This window comes from Lissotriton helveticus, chromosome 4_1, assembly GCF_964261635.1.
Source record: "Lissotriton helveticus chromosome 4_1, aLisHel1.1, whole genome shotgun sequence".
NCBI lineage: Eukaryota > Metazoa > Chordata > Amphibia > Caudata > Salamandridae > Lissotriton > Lissotriton helveticus.
The window spans coordinates 975,746,245-975,759,103 of NC_136063.1; positions in this window are offsets into that span (position 1 = coordinate 975,746,245).

The following is a 12,859-nucleotide window of genomic DNA, read 5'->3' on the forward strand; positions in this document are numbered from 1 at the left end:
TTTGTAAATGCTAATTCCTAACTATATATGGTCTATAACCTATGGTTTTTTCAGTGAATTTCAATGGTTTTTTAATAGCAAATATCAAAAGCTTTAAAATGTATTCTTCTTTAAATCGAAAAATATATTTTATATGTTTTTAATACAATTTTTTTATGTATTTTTTTCATAATTTTTTTTGATTCGGTCCCGGTCCGCGAACTGGGCAGCTTCCAGTTAGCTCAGTTTGGTGCCGCGACCCGGTCCGCGAACCGGTAAACGTTCCGTTAGCGCAACTGCCGCGTTAGAAAACAACATCGTGACGCGTCGCGTCAGCGCGACCTATCGCGTTGCCGCGTAATGCGTCTTATGACGCGCCGCGTTAGCGCACCCGGAAGTGTTCCGGAGCGCGAACCGAGGCGTGAAGCGCAGCTCCCCGGAAGCGATCCGGGGCGCGTCGCGTAAGCGCGACGTATCGCATTGCCGCGTAATGCGTCTTATGACGCGCCGCGTTAGCGCACCCGGAAGTGCTCCGGAGCGTGAACCGAGGCGCGAAGCGCAGCTCCCCGGAAGCGATCCGGGGCGCGGCCCGCAGCGCGTAACGTAAGCGTAACAGGTCATGTGACCTGTAAATAAAACTTTTCATTGGTTCATTTCACTTTTGGTTTCCTAATGATGTAAGGCTAGGTCATGTGACCTAAAAATAACACTTTTCATTGGTTTAGAACTATTTTTTTTCCAAAATGATGAAAGCCCCCACCTTTTTGCTCACTCTGACTTTCAACTTTGTGAGAGGAAGACCTATTTTGCTTACTAAAAAATGGCTTCAGTAGTAGCTGCAGCTGGTGGACCCCCACCACCACCACAACCACCTAGGAAGGAAGGACCACCTCCACAGTTCCTTCCCAACCCAGAGGAGGAAGAGGACGAAGAAGAGGAAGAGGAAGTACAGCCAAGACAGTTTTTACGTGAGGAGCCCCGGATATCTCACCGCAAAGATAGTTTTATTTGGCAGTTTTTTTCTTTTCCTCAAGGCAAAAAAAAAGTGAATGCTCGCCACGTGACATGCCTCATATGTAAAGATGTTTTATCTAGAGGCACAGATAAGAAGTATAGTTACGGCAACTATACTATGCACCGTCATATGCAGAGGTGGCATCCACTGAATTACAGTGTTGCAGAGATGCGTCACCTCCAAGACAACCCACCAACTCCTGTGGCCAGTACATCGGCACAGGTAACTCTGTCGGGGCCAGAGGCACGGGAAACAGTGCCAAACATTCAACAGAATTTTGTGCACATGAAGATAGTGTGCCTTTATTGTGGTAACCTACTCTCATGTGCAAATATGAGTATCAATTTGATAAACAGAGCATTTGAAAACCACAAGTGCTCAAAACGCCCCAAAAAACAAACTTTTTTTTTTGCTCCTGTTGAGCCCTTTCTAATGCCTGTTTTTTGTTGTTCCCCCTCAAAAAAAACAAAAAAAATATAAAACCGTTCAAAAAATACAAAAAAAGTAAAAAAATGTTCAGAAAAATAATAAAAAAAATATAAAACAACAAAAATAATTTAAAAAAAAGTTCTTTTCAGAACTACCTCCCCTTTATTAAAAAAATTGCTAGAATGTTTAGCACTCTGCAACCTCTATTTCTTTTGGTTCGCTTCCCGGTTCGCTCGCCGGTACGCGAACCGGGAGCGAACCAACAAAAAAAAATTTTAAAAAAAGAAGAGTAAGTATAGGGAAAGTAAACAGAGAGTAATGTTAAAAGAAAGACAGCTATAGGGACTAAACCAGAGATACTGTTTAATAGATCTATTTACCGAAGAAAAGATGGAAGAGGGTATAATTGTGAAAAACAAAATAGATAAGGAAGTGAAAGAAAAAAAGGAGAGTAGAAGAATAACAAACAAGAGTTTCTTAGAGAATGTGACTGAATGATCAAATTAAGATTAAAACATTGGAATAACAGAGAGAAAAAACAGAATGCAGAAAAGAAGAAGTAACAGAAAAGGAATGATTGAAACAGCAAAGAAATGTAAATAACATAGGGGCATATTATCAACATAGGCGATAAAAGTTTTGCAGCTTTTATCGGCAGAAATGTGCCGCTAAAGCCGCTTTTGCAGCAGTTTTCTGCCGATAAAAGCAGCGATAATTTTATTGGCTGTGTTGATAATATGCCCCTTAGTGTGCTTCAACTACACAGAGAAAGCATAATGAACAAGTAGTGAAAGAGTGATCAGTCAGAGACAGTGAGAGTAATAGAGACGGAGTGAGTGAACAAGAGTGAGGAACTATGAGAAGAGAGGGACTGAGAAAAAGAGTGGAAGCAGTAGAGTAAGTAAGTAATAGAGAAAGGAATGAGGGAAGTAGCAAAGGCAGGAAAGTGAGGGTTAAAGAAATGAAGCAGTGGAACTAATAGAAGTTAAATGTGATAGAAATGTAACGAAAAGAGTACAAAACATTTACCTTATAATTGTCGTTAACTTAGTCACTTGTTATTTTTATACTTTCAATCTGTGAAAGAGAGAAAAAACATTTGAAAAATATTAAAACATGTATTTAAAAATTAGAAAAGACAAGGGAAAAGATTGAAGGACAAACAGTTTTTCAACAACTTTGACACTTACAGAAGCCTCTGCTTCTCCAGGCCCCCTACACAGTCCTAAAAATATACATTTTAAACTAACAGTATCTTGATGCAGATGAAGTGAGGCCTATCTTGGAACATGGTGCATCTTTTGCACTGCTGCTCTCTCACAAAAGTGACGCAATGGCAGCGCAAAAGAGGTGCACAGCCATCATAAAACTGTCCCTAACATTTTAAATGATTGTTTCAGGATGCCAATAAGGTGTGTCCTATCCAGAGGTTTGTTTGAGGTGAGGCTTACTCAGGGTTGCAGATGAAATGTAGGCTTGTTGAAGACTACAGAGGAGATAATACATGTGCAGGCCTACCAACGAAGTGAGTCGTGTGCACTGCACTCTTGAACAAATGTCAGACCTCTTCTGTCTCCTGGAACAGGCCTAAACTTCATCTGCACAATGTGATTCGTAATATTAGGAAACACAGGTAATGTATTTGAAAAACTTGCAATTTCTTTTGCTTATTTCACAATCACATCACTTGTGTTTCCTTTGGTTAGGTATCTCATTGTGCAGATGTAGTCCACCATATGAAAGAGTACGCAGAAGTGCAGCACTGCATGCAACAACTTTGACACTTACTGAAGCCTCAGCTTCTGCATGCCCCCTACACAGTCCTAATTATATACATTTTAAACTGACAGTATCTTGCTGGAGATGAAGTGAGGCCTATCTTGCAACATGGTGCATCTTTTGCACTCCTGCTGTCTCACAAAAGTGACGCAATGGCAGCGCAAAAGAGGTGCACAGCCATCATAAAACTGTCCCTAACATTTTAAACAATTATTTCAGGATGCCAATAAGGTGTGTCCTATCCAGAGGTTTGTTTGAGGTGAGGCTTACTCAGGGTTGCAGATGAAATTTCGGCTTGTTGAAGACTACAGAGGAGATAATACATGTGCAGGCCTACCAACGAAGTGAGTCGTGTGCACTGCACTCTTGAACAAATGTCAGACCTCTTCTGTCTCCTGGAACAGGCCTAAACCTCATCTGCACAATGTGATTCGTAATGTTAGGAAACACAGGTAATGTATTTGAAAAACGTGCAATTTCTTTTGCTCATTTCACAATCACATCACTTGTGTTTCCTTTGGTTAGGTATCTCATTGTGCAGATGTAGTCCACCATATGAAAGAGTACGCAGAAGTGCAGCACTGCATGCAACAACTTTGACACTTACTGAAGCCTCAGCTTCTGCATGCCCCCTACACAGTCCTAATTATATACATTTTAAACTGACAGTATCTTGCTGGAGATGAAGTGAGGCCTATCTTGCAACATGGTGCATCTTTTGCACTGCTGCTGTCTCACAAAAGTGACGCAATGACAGCGCAAAAGAGATGCACAGCCATCATAAAACTGTCCCTAACATTTTAAACGATTGTTTCAGGATGCCAATAAGGTGTGTCCTATCCAGAGGTTTGTTTGAGGTGAGGCTTACTCAGGGTTGCAGATGAAATTTAGGCTTGTTGAAGACTACAGAGGAGATAATACATGTGCAGGCCTACCAACGAAGTGAGTCATGTGCACTGCACTCTTGAACAAATGTCAGACCTCTTCTGTCTCCTGGAACAGGCCTAAACCTTATCTACACAATGTGATGTGTAATGTTAGGAAACACAGGTAATGTATTTGAAAAACGAGCAATTTTTTAAGCTCATTCCACAATCACATCACCTGTGTTTCCTTTGCTTAGGTATCTCATTGTGCAGATGTAGTCTATCATATGAAAGACTACGTAGAATGTGAGCACTGTATGCAACAACTTTGACACTTACAGAAGCATCAGCTTCTCCTTGCCTACTACACAGTTCTAAATGTATATCATAAATACAAAAAGTACAGAATTAATTATACATGTTAAATGGTTTATTTTTGCTGTTCTCAGAATTTATCAAATTTCACTAAAAACAGTGACTTGAAGGTATTCATCATATAACAGCGGGGGGAAAAAAACACAATCAAAATGATTGTGTTTAAAAAACCCATATAACATAACCAATCAGAAATCAGAACTCCTCAAAAGTAACTTACTTTCCATGACGTCGAAGGATATCCTATGAACAGCTTACACTCTGTTGTGCTGTTATTATTTTCAGCCCGCCACTTTCTGAAAAAAAAGCTCCATCGTTTTGACAAATATGTTACATACAATAAATTACTTCTCGCTCTCTACCGCACTTTTCCACAAGGCCAAATCGTGTAAGAGCCATTTATAACTCTTGGAATTCTTCTAAGCAAATCCCGTCATTTTGTATTTCCGCAACTTTCAGAAAAAAAACGTTCAAGATCACTTTCACAATCATGTACTAGTAATATCTTACCCTTCTTGCTGACTCATGTTCTACATTTCCTATGACACTGATACTGCTTACTATGAAGCAGACTTACACTACCTCTATGACTACTACAATTATTTAATTCTCTACATCACTTTTAATCACAAAGCAATTTAAAACAGTAGATAAAATGATATCAACCCCTAGAATCCTTATAGGCCAGTTACCTACCCTAAATTCTCTTTTCTGAAAACAGAAAGTAAGAATATTTTTAAGTAAAAAGGCAACATTGTATCGTAGTCAAATGGGAATCATTTCCGAAACAGCAGCTTTTTTTACATTTTCAATAAGCTGTGTAATAAGCGGATCTTGTCAAAGGACCATCATGTCATATAATAGCTGCAGTTACAAATGTTCTTCCTAAAATCAACGACTGTGTAGCCACAACATTTGTAATTAAAGTTGAAGACTTACTTTCATCAGGTTTATATAGTTGGAATTTTAAAATGACATTATAACCAAAAGTTTGGACAAATAATCTAGACAGCATTGCAGACTTACATTACCTCTACTCCATGTTTTGATTGGCTGCTTGAATTAGCTTATTAAAAGAAACAGTTTTTCTGAACTCATTCAAAGTGCAGTTATTTTTCCATGACGTCAAGTGTTATGGTAAGAACACCGTTTGCTTTGGGAAATACTCTGTTGTCCTTTAACTAATCCGTGCCCACCACTTTCTGTAAGAAAACCTTCTTTTTTTCCAGGAACTATTTAAAACTCAAAAATAACTTTTGACTCTGTACTACACTTATCCTCAAGGCCAAATTATGTAGGAGCCATTAGAACCTCTTGAAATTCCTCAGAGCAAATCCCGAGATTCCTTCCCTAAAATTTTGGTTTTAAAAACACCAGGTAAGAATTTTTAAGGTCAAAAGGCAATTTTTTTTTGAAAGTTAAAACAGAATCATTGCAGAATGACCAGCCATTTCTAGACTTTAAATAAGCTGTGTAATGTCCTGATGTTATTGAAGGACCGTCATGATATATAATTGCTGCAGTTACAAAAGTCCTTCCTGATATTGACAACTGCAAAGCCACAAAATTTTTAATTAAAGTTGTCAATTTTGTTCCATCAGGCCTACATCGTTGGAACATTAAAATGACATACTGGCCATATGTTCGTATAAATAATGTTGACAACATTTCAGATTTACATTGGCTACACTCCATGTTGTGATCAGCTGCTTTTACTAGCTTATTAAAGGACACTGATTTACTGTCTGGCAAAGTTAAATATATAAATCTTTCTGAGTCTACACTAGTAGTACTTGATACCCTACAGTTCTCGCAGTGATGCTGCCATTGATAAGAAAGCCCAAACAGGTGATCTACATCTACACCTTCAGCATGCAATACATCAAGCATATACATAAAAAACTCCTGACAATCTTGCTGAATATTTTGAGAGAATTGTGTTTGACCTGAACATCTGTCTAACAGATTTCGAATTTCAGACACACTTTCTATTTTTGTTCTATCAGTGCTACATTTCTCTAACACAGAATTTAACAAACTGCAAAATCTTTGATCCGAATTGACCACAATCTCTTCTTTTACATTTTCTAGAGAAAACAAAACATTAACCACTACATTAGCATAGCAGTTGACACCAGAACTGTTTTCAAATTGAAAACCAACAACATCTTCAACAGAATCCATTTTCTTTCTGCTTATAATTTCAGGTTCATCGACTTTTTGTCTTTTTGCTACAACCTCCCTACTATTTGTCACATTTCTTCGTTTCCGGCCTACCACACGTTTCTCAAACAAAGGATATTGAGGCAAATGTGGCGCATACTCTCTTCTTAACCTATTGTATTCCTTAACACAATCTAGATCCGCACAAATGTTTGTGACATCACACTCAATCAAGTACAATCCCGATAAAGTTCTAACTCGTGACAATGCCACATATGCCATACCCTCCTTGAACACAGAACTGCCAATATTCACCAATGCACTGTCTACACTTAAACCTTGCGATTTATGGATTGTCACCGCATATGCCAAGCAAACAGGAAACTGCTTACGGCGAACATATAAGTCTTTTACAAGCAAAAACCTAGCAGAACAACGACCAATTAGCTGTACTTCCTCAATGCCATCAAATTTAATTTTTAAAAATTCAATTCCATCTCTATTTCTGTATTTCACAAAATCAACAACATTACCCATTGATCCATTTACCAGACCTCTTTCAACATGTAAATTCCTTCTTAAAATTATACGGCAATTTAAGCACACATTCAGAGACTTTTCAAAACCTGCAGTTTTAGATATAGTCTTCTCTAATGAATCCAATTTTGATTTCAAATTCTCAGACAAAATAATTGTTGATCCCATATGCTCTACTCTGTCAATAGCTTCCAGTTTCACAATCTCTTGGTTTTCTAAATGCAATATTTTGTTGTTGAAGATGGCACATTCTGCAAGAGTTGGCATCAAACATATTCCAGATTTCTTATCAGTAATTTTCTGAAAAATATTCTCAGGCACAACGTCTTGTTCTGGATACAAATTTGACAGTAATCGTGCATGTAAAGCTTCTTTCCCATGCTCGGTGACTTTTCCGATTCTAATATTCTTGTAATCTTCATCCTTCGCCTGACGCATATTTTCACGCAGTTCAGCATAATTGAAGTTTAACCATATATTAACGTTGCCAATGCTCCCTAGACACTTCCTGGTGTCTTCATGCGTGAGCATTTTGAACACAGGTTGTCCTTTTACTGGTGTCAGCTGCAGAAGATCACCGAAAACAATGATGTGTTTGCCACCAAATAACACATCATACTCTGTTTTGAGAACTTCTTGCATTCTCAAATGCACAAAGGCAAGCATGAGATTGGAAACCATGCTTACTTCGTCAATGATAAGAAGTTTCATTTTCTTCAAGACTCTTGAAACTTCACAACAAGCATCTCCAGATAACTTGTGGTATTGTAATTTGTTATCATGCTCCACTGGCAGCATCAGTAGACGATGCAAAGTAATACCTTTAATGTTATGTGCTGCCAGTCCAGTTGGAGCGGTGACAACACAAGACAGCGATGACTCAGTCCTTTCCTGCAAATAACATGAAATTGCTTTAATGAGGAAACTTTTTCCAGTTCCCGCTTCTCCAATCACGTACAGTCGGACAGGCTTCAACGACGTACATGAGCACTCTTTCTTCTCATGACTTAATCCATGATCAATTTGGTTGGTAACTTCGTCATATATTTTCCTCTGCTCAACGTTGAGTTGTCTTTCCAAGTCTTCTAAGTTAACCGCATCCTCCTGAGCATGTGCCATGGCTCTTTCCACTTCATTCATGGCAGTGGCAGCTTCATTTTCGATAACTGGTCCTCCTAGTGGATCCTGACTCAATGAAACAGAACTCTGACTGTCCTGAGAACTGTCTCTAGCAATCTCGGCTGCAATCGTTGCTTCCTGCTCGATTTCCGCATTCAACATTTCTAGATATTTGGGAATAACAGGACATTCTATGGTCTCCTTGGCGGCAGTGAAAGAGTCTTCGTAACAGAGGAAATCTCCAAGCAGTTCCTCTTCTGCACGCCAAGGCTTGAAAAGTTGCAAAAGTGCTAAATAGAAAAACTCCTTTTTTTCAGGAGATTCGCCACTCAATTTTCGATGGTTTACCAAGTGGCATTTTCTTTGCTTGACCAGACATCCCTCACTTCCAATTACAGCATACACTCCTTTATCAATATCTTCTTTGATGTTCCTCTTGAATATGTAATTTTGTAGAACCTCATACAGACAAACATTCTCGAGGTGACTGCTTCTATTTGGATAATATGTATCCAACATGTTGGTCTTCAAAATATCGGTACTGTTTGGCTCCTTTTCCGCCAAATACTCAATTTCCCGCACAGGTTTCAGAACTCGATTACGCGTTGCAGCAAGACCAAGACTCGCCCAAACGATACTCCTGGATTTGGCATAGAGACTTGCTGAAGACAACCGGTCAGAACATTCGTAAGCTCCGATTTCTCGATGTGACAACATCTTCAGACTGAAACTGTACAACTTCTTACTGAGGCTCTTTTCATGGGAAATGTCCTTCCACATATCCTTCAATTCTGTCTTTTCTTTTTTGGTGATGTAAGATGTCACATACCGAGCCACAGCCATACAGTTATCAGCCACAAACTGTATATCCATGTTAGCATTCCACATGGACAAAATCACTGGGTTGTAGTCGTTGATGTACTTGGACTCTTCGTTCCTTTTCAAATTGTATGTGTTTTTAGGTGATTTCTTCATCACATTATGTCGCAGCGAAGACATCAAACTGTTTACTCTTCCTTTAGAAATCACCGGTCGTGGAAAGGCGAAACGAAATTTGGTGTAGAACTTGTCCTTGTTTCTGAATTTACGACGACAGTACTTTCCACAACGATGGCTTTGGAAACGTAGAACTTGTTCTCTTAGGCTTTTGTTCTCCTTTGCGTTTGGAACAGCACAATTAGAATACTGTTCTATGAAACTCATCACTAAGTCTTCTGGATCTGTTCCAAATTTAGGTGCATCCTTGATCCACAGCAGCATATGTATATGAGGAGCGCCTCTTGCTTGGTACTCCTTTCTCCAGAAGAAATCCAACACCTCTCCAAGAGGTGGATTCTTCTTATTCATGATGAAAGACATCATAGCTTCAAATCTATGATTGAAGTACCTGCATACATTCACTGGATCCAAAGAGCACAGTTCTCCGGGTGTCTTGAATTCGATATTTTCAATGTTTCCATTTGCCTCTCGTAGAAATTCAAGTAAGTCTTCCCAGCCATACTCGGCACAGCTGAGAGTGAGGAACCATGTGGGAGTTCCTAAGTTCCTCAGCATACATTTTAAATCACCATGACGACGGTACCAGTACTCATTAGTACCACGCTAACACGCCATGAGATTAATCAGGTGAGAATCCAAAATACTGTCTTGCACATTGACTTTATCCATAAAGTCACTTGCCGAGATGTTTTGCATCTGTATACCACTTTTCAAGATGTGGTTCACTGCATATGACAGTCCAGACAGATCGCTTTCAAACAGGAGATGAAACAAATAGGGAATGCATTGTCGAAACCTAGGATCTTCTGCATACAATCGTAAAGTATTCAGAAGCAGGAATTTGATGAGGTCGCTCATCATATCTTCCTCCTTGACCTGTTGGAAATAGCTGTGGGAAACACCGAGCTTCCAAACTTTCCTCCCAAACACTGATGGAACTCCCTTTGGCTTGTTTCATTTGAAACAACTCAATAGCATTCCCCATGACTTCCTTGGAATGCAAAGGATGAACACTATAATGTTCATATATTTCTTCACTTTTAGAGGGTTCTACTTTCTCAATTTGACCAGCACACAAATCACTATCCTCTTCTTCACTTACTTCCTCTTCTGCAACATATACATTCTTTATAGTACTTATTATCTTTTTTTCAAATACAATGTTGCCTTTTTGACTTTCCTAACATCCACTAAATCTTGCCATATTTTCTTACTCTTTGTCGGAACCCCATTAACTAAGATAACCAGAGGTTCCTCTTCCACTTTTTCTACTCCAATTGTATTAATGTTTTTCTTCAAATCTAGAGGCAAATAAACAACTCTTCCCTTTAATCCTCTCTGTAAATCTGAGGGAGGCAATGTCCCTGTCTTTGGCTCCATTCTTACAATAGCCTGAAAGGGATGGATACTTTGAATCAAAATAGATTCATAAGTATTTAAATCCTTCAATTCAGAAGGAATCTCAACCAATTCCAGATTATTATGAACCGCTCTAGCAGGCATCTGGTTTTGATTTAATTTGTTACAACAATAAGTACACACACGTTGATCCGATCCCAAATCAAAACAATTTTCTACCATCAAGTATGTTGCGAAATCCTTCCATTCACTATTATTTTCCCTTTCACTTTTTGCATATAAATCCACTAACTTAGTCTGATTCTTATAATAAGTGCGTCGACAACACAAACAAGTGAAATTAGGCCTCTCACTTGATTTCACCTGAAACGTGGCAATTTCCTTCTGAAAATTATCTGTACTGGAAACCTGTACACTATCTTCCACATTACCCTCTTCTTCTGGGTCAATTTCAACATTCTCCTCTTTACTTCCAAAGTAACAAAACTCAATTTCTTCACAAATATTCTTCACATCTATTTCAGAACCATGCAAAAGAGCAGTGCATAATTGTTTAAGCATAATTGCTGGACTCTTAGCATAATACAACATTCTAACTAATTTCCTCACTTTATTATGATGCACTGCTAGCATCCTGAAATGATGAAAAACACTCTGGCATACTCTCCTGGAAAGACAAGCCAGTGAATGACCATGCAAACCTGTCACTTCTCTCACTCTGCAAGGATCTAATTCTTGCAACAACATCATTTTCTGCTTCAAACTTCTCTTATTAAATGTCCGTACAAAATCACAAAGCAAATTGATGGAATCCTGTCGCACACTGCAAATACTACTACACTTCCAGGTGTACACAGGTCCCTTAGGACGTCTTCCTAAAACCTCATTACCTAACACCTCTTCTGCCTCTGTTGTCACAAGTTTTTCTTTTTCAACTGGACAACCATCTTTCACCTCATAAGCTCGACCACTGGTGTCAACTGCATGCACCAAATCATTATCCTGGAAATAACTCTCCTCATTAAAAAATGCCTCACAACTTGAACTCTGTTCCCATGATGCACTGGGCCAGGGACAGACTAATTTCCATACAGCCAGGTTCTGAAACTGGGATGGTGCAATGAGCTAAAAAACGGCGGATCTAGCCCTGATCTCTTGACTGGGTGAGAGTACTCTGCTTAATTCAGAGACTCTGTCCATCACCACCCCTTGTTGTAAATAATTTTGTCCACCCTAAGCGTGGAAGGGTATACTCAGATGTGAGTCCCTTGCTCATTGCACCATCAGGATTCAAGCAAGCCGGGCCGAAGACGGCTGAAATGCCAGAAACCGGTCCCCGGAAGCTTGTTTCCTTCCCAGTGTAAGAATTGGCTTTTGTAGTCTGGTCTGCCCTGTTCCCATGATGCACTGGGCCAGGGACAGACTAATTTGCATACAGCCAGGTTCTGAAACTGGGATGGTGCAATGAGCTAAAAAACGGTGTTGGATCTAGCCCTGATCTCTTGACTGGGTGAGAGTACTCTGCTTAATTCAGAGACTCTGTCCATCACCACCCCTTGTTGTAAATAATTTTGTCCACCCTAAGCGTGGAAGGGTATACTCAGATGTGAGTCCCTTGCTCATTGCACCATCAGGATTCAAGCAAGCCGGGCCGAAGACGGCTGAAATGCCAGAAACCGGTCCCCGGAAGCTTGTTTCCTTCCCAGTGTAAGAATTGGCTTTTGTTGTCTGGTCTGCCCTGTTCCCATGATGCACTGGGCCAGGGACAGACTAATTTGCATACAGCCAGGTTCTGAAACTGGGATGGTGCAATGAGCTAAAAAACGGTGTTGGATCTAGCCCTGATCTCTTGACTGGGTGAGAGTACTCTGCTTAATTCAGAGACTCTGTCCATCACCACCCCTTGTTGTAAATAATTTTGTCCACCCTAAGCGTGGAAGGGTATACTCAGATGTGAGTCCCTTGCTCATTGCACCATCAGGATTCAAGCAAGCCGGGCCGAAGACGGCTGAAATGCCAGAAACCGGTCCCCGGAAGCTTGTTTCCTTCCCAGTGTAAGAATTGGCTTTTGTAGTCTGGTCTGCCCTGTTCCCATGATGCACTGGGCCAGGGACAGACTAATTTGCATACAGCCAGGTTCTGAAACTGGGATGGTGCAATGAGCTAAAAAACGGTGTTGGATCTAGCCCTGATCTCTTGACTGGGTGAGAGTACTCTGCTTAATTCAGAGACTCTGTCC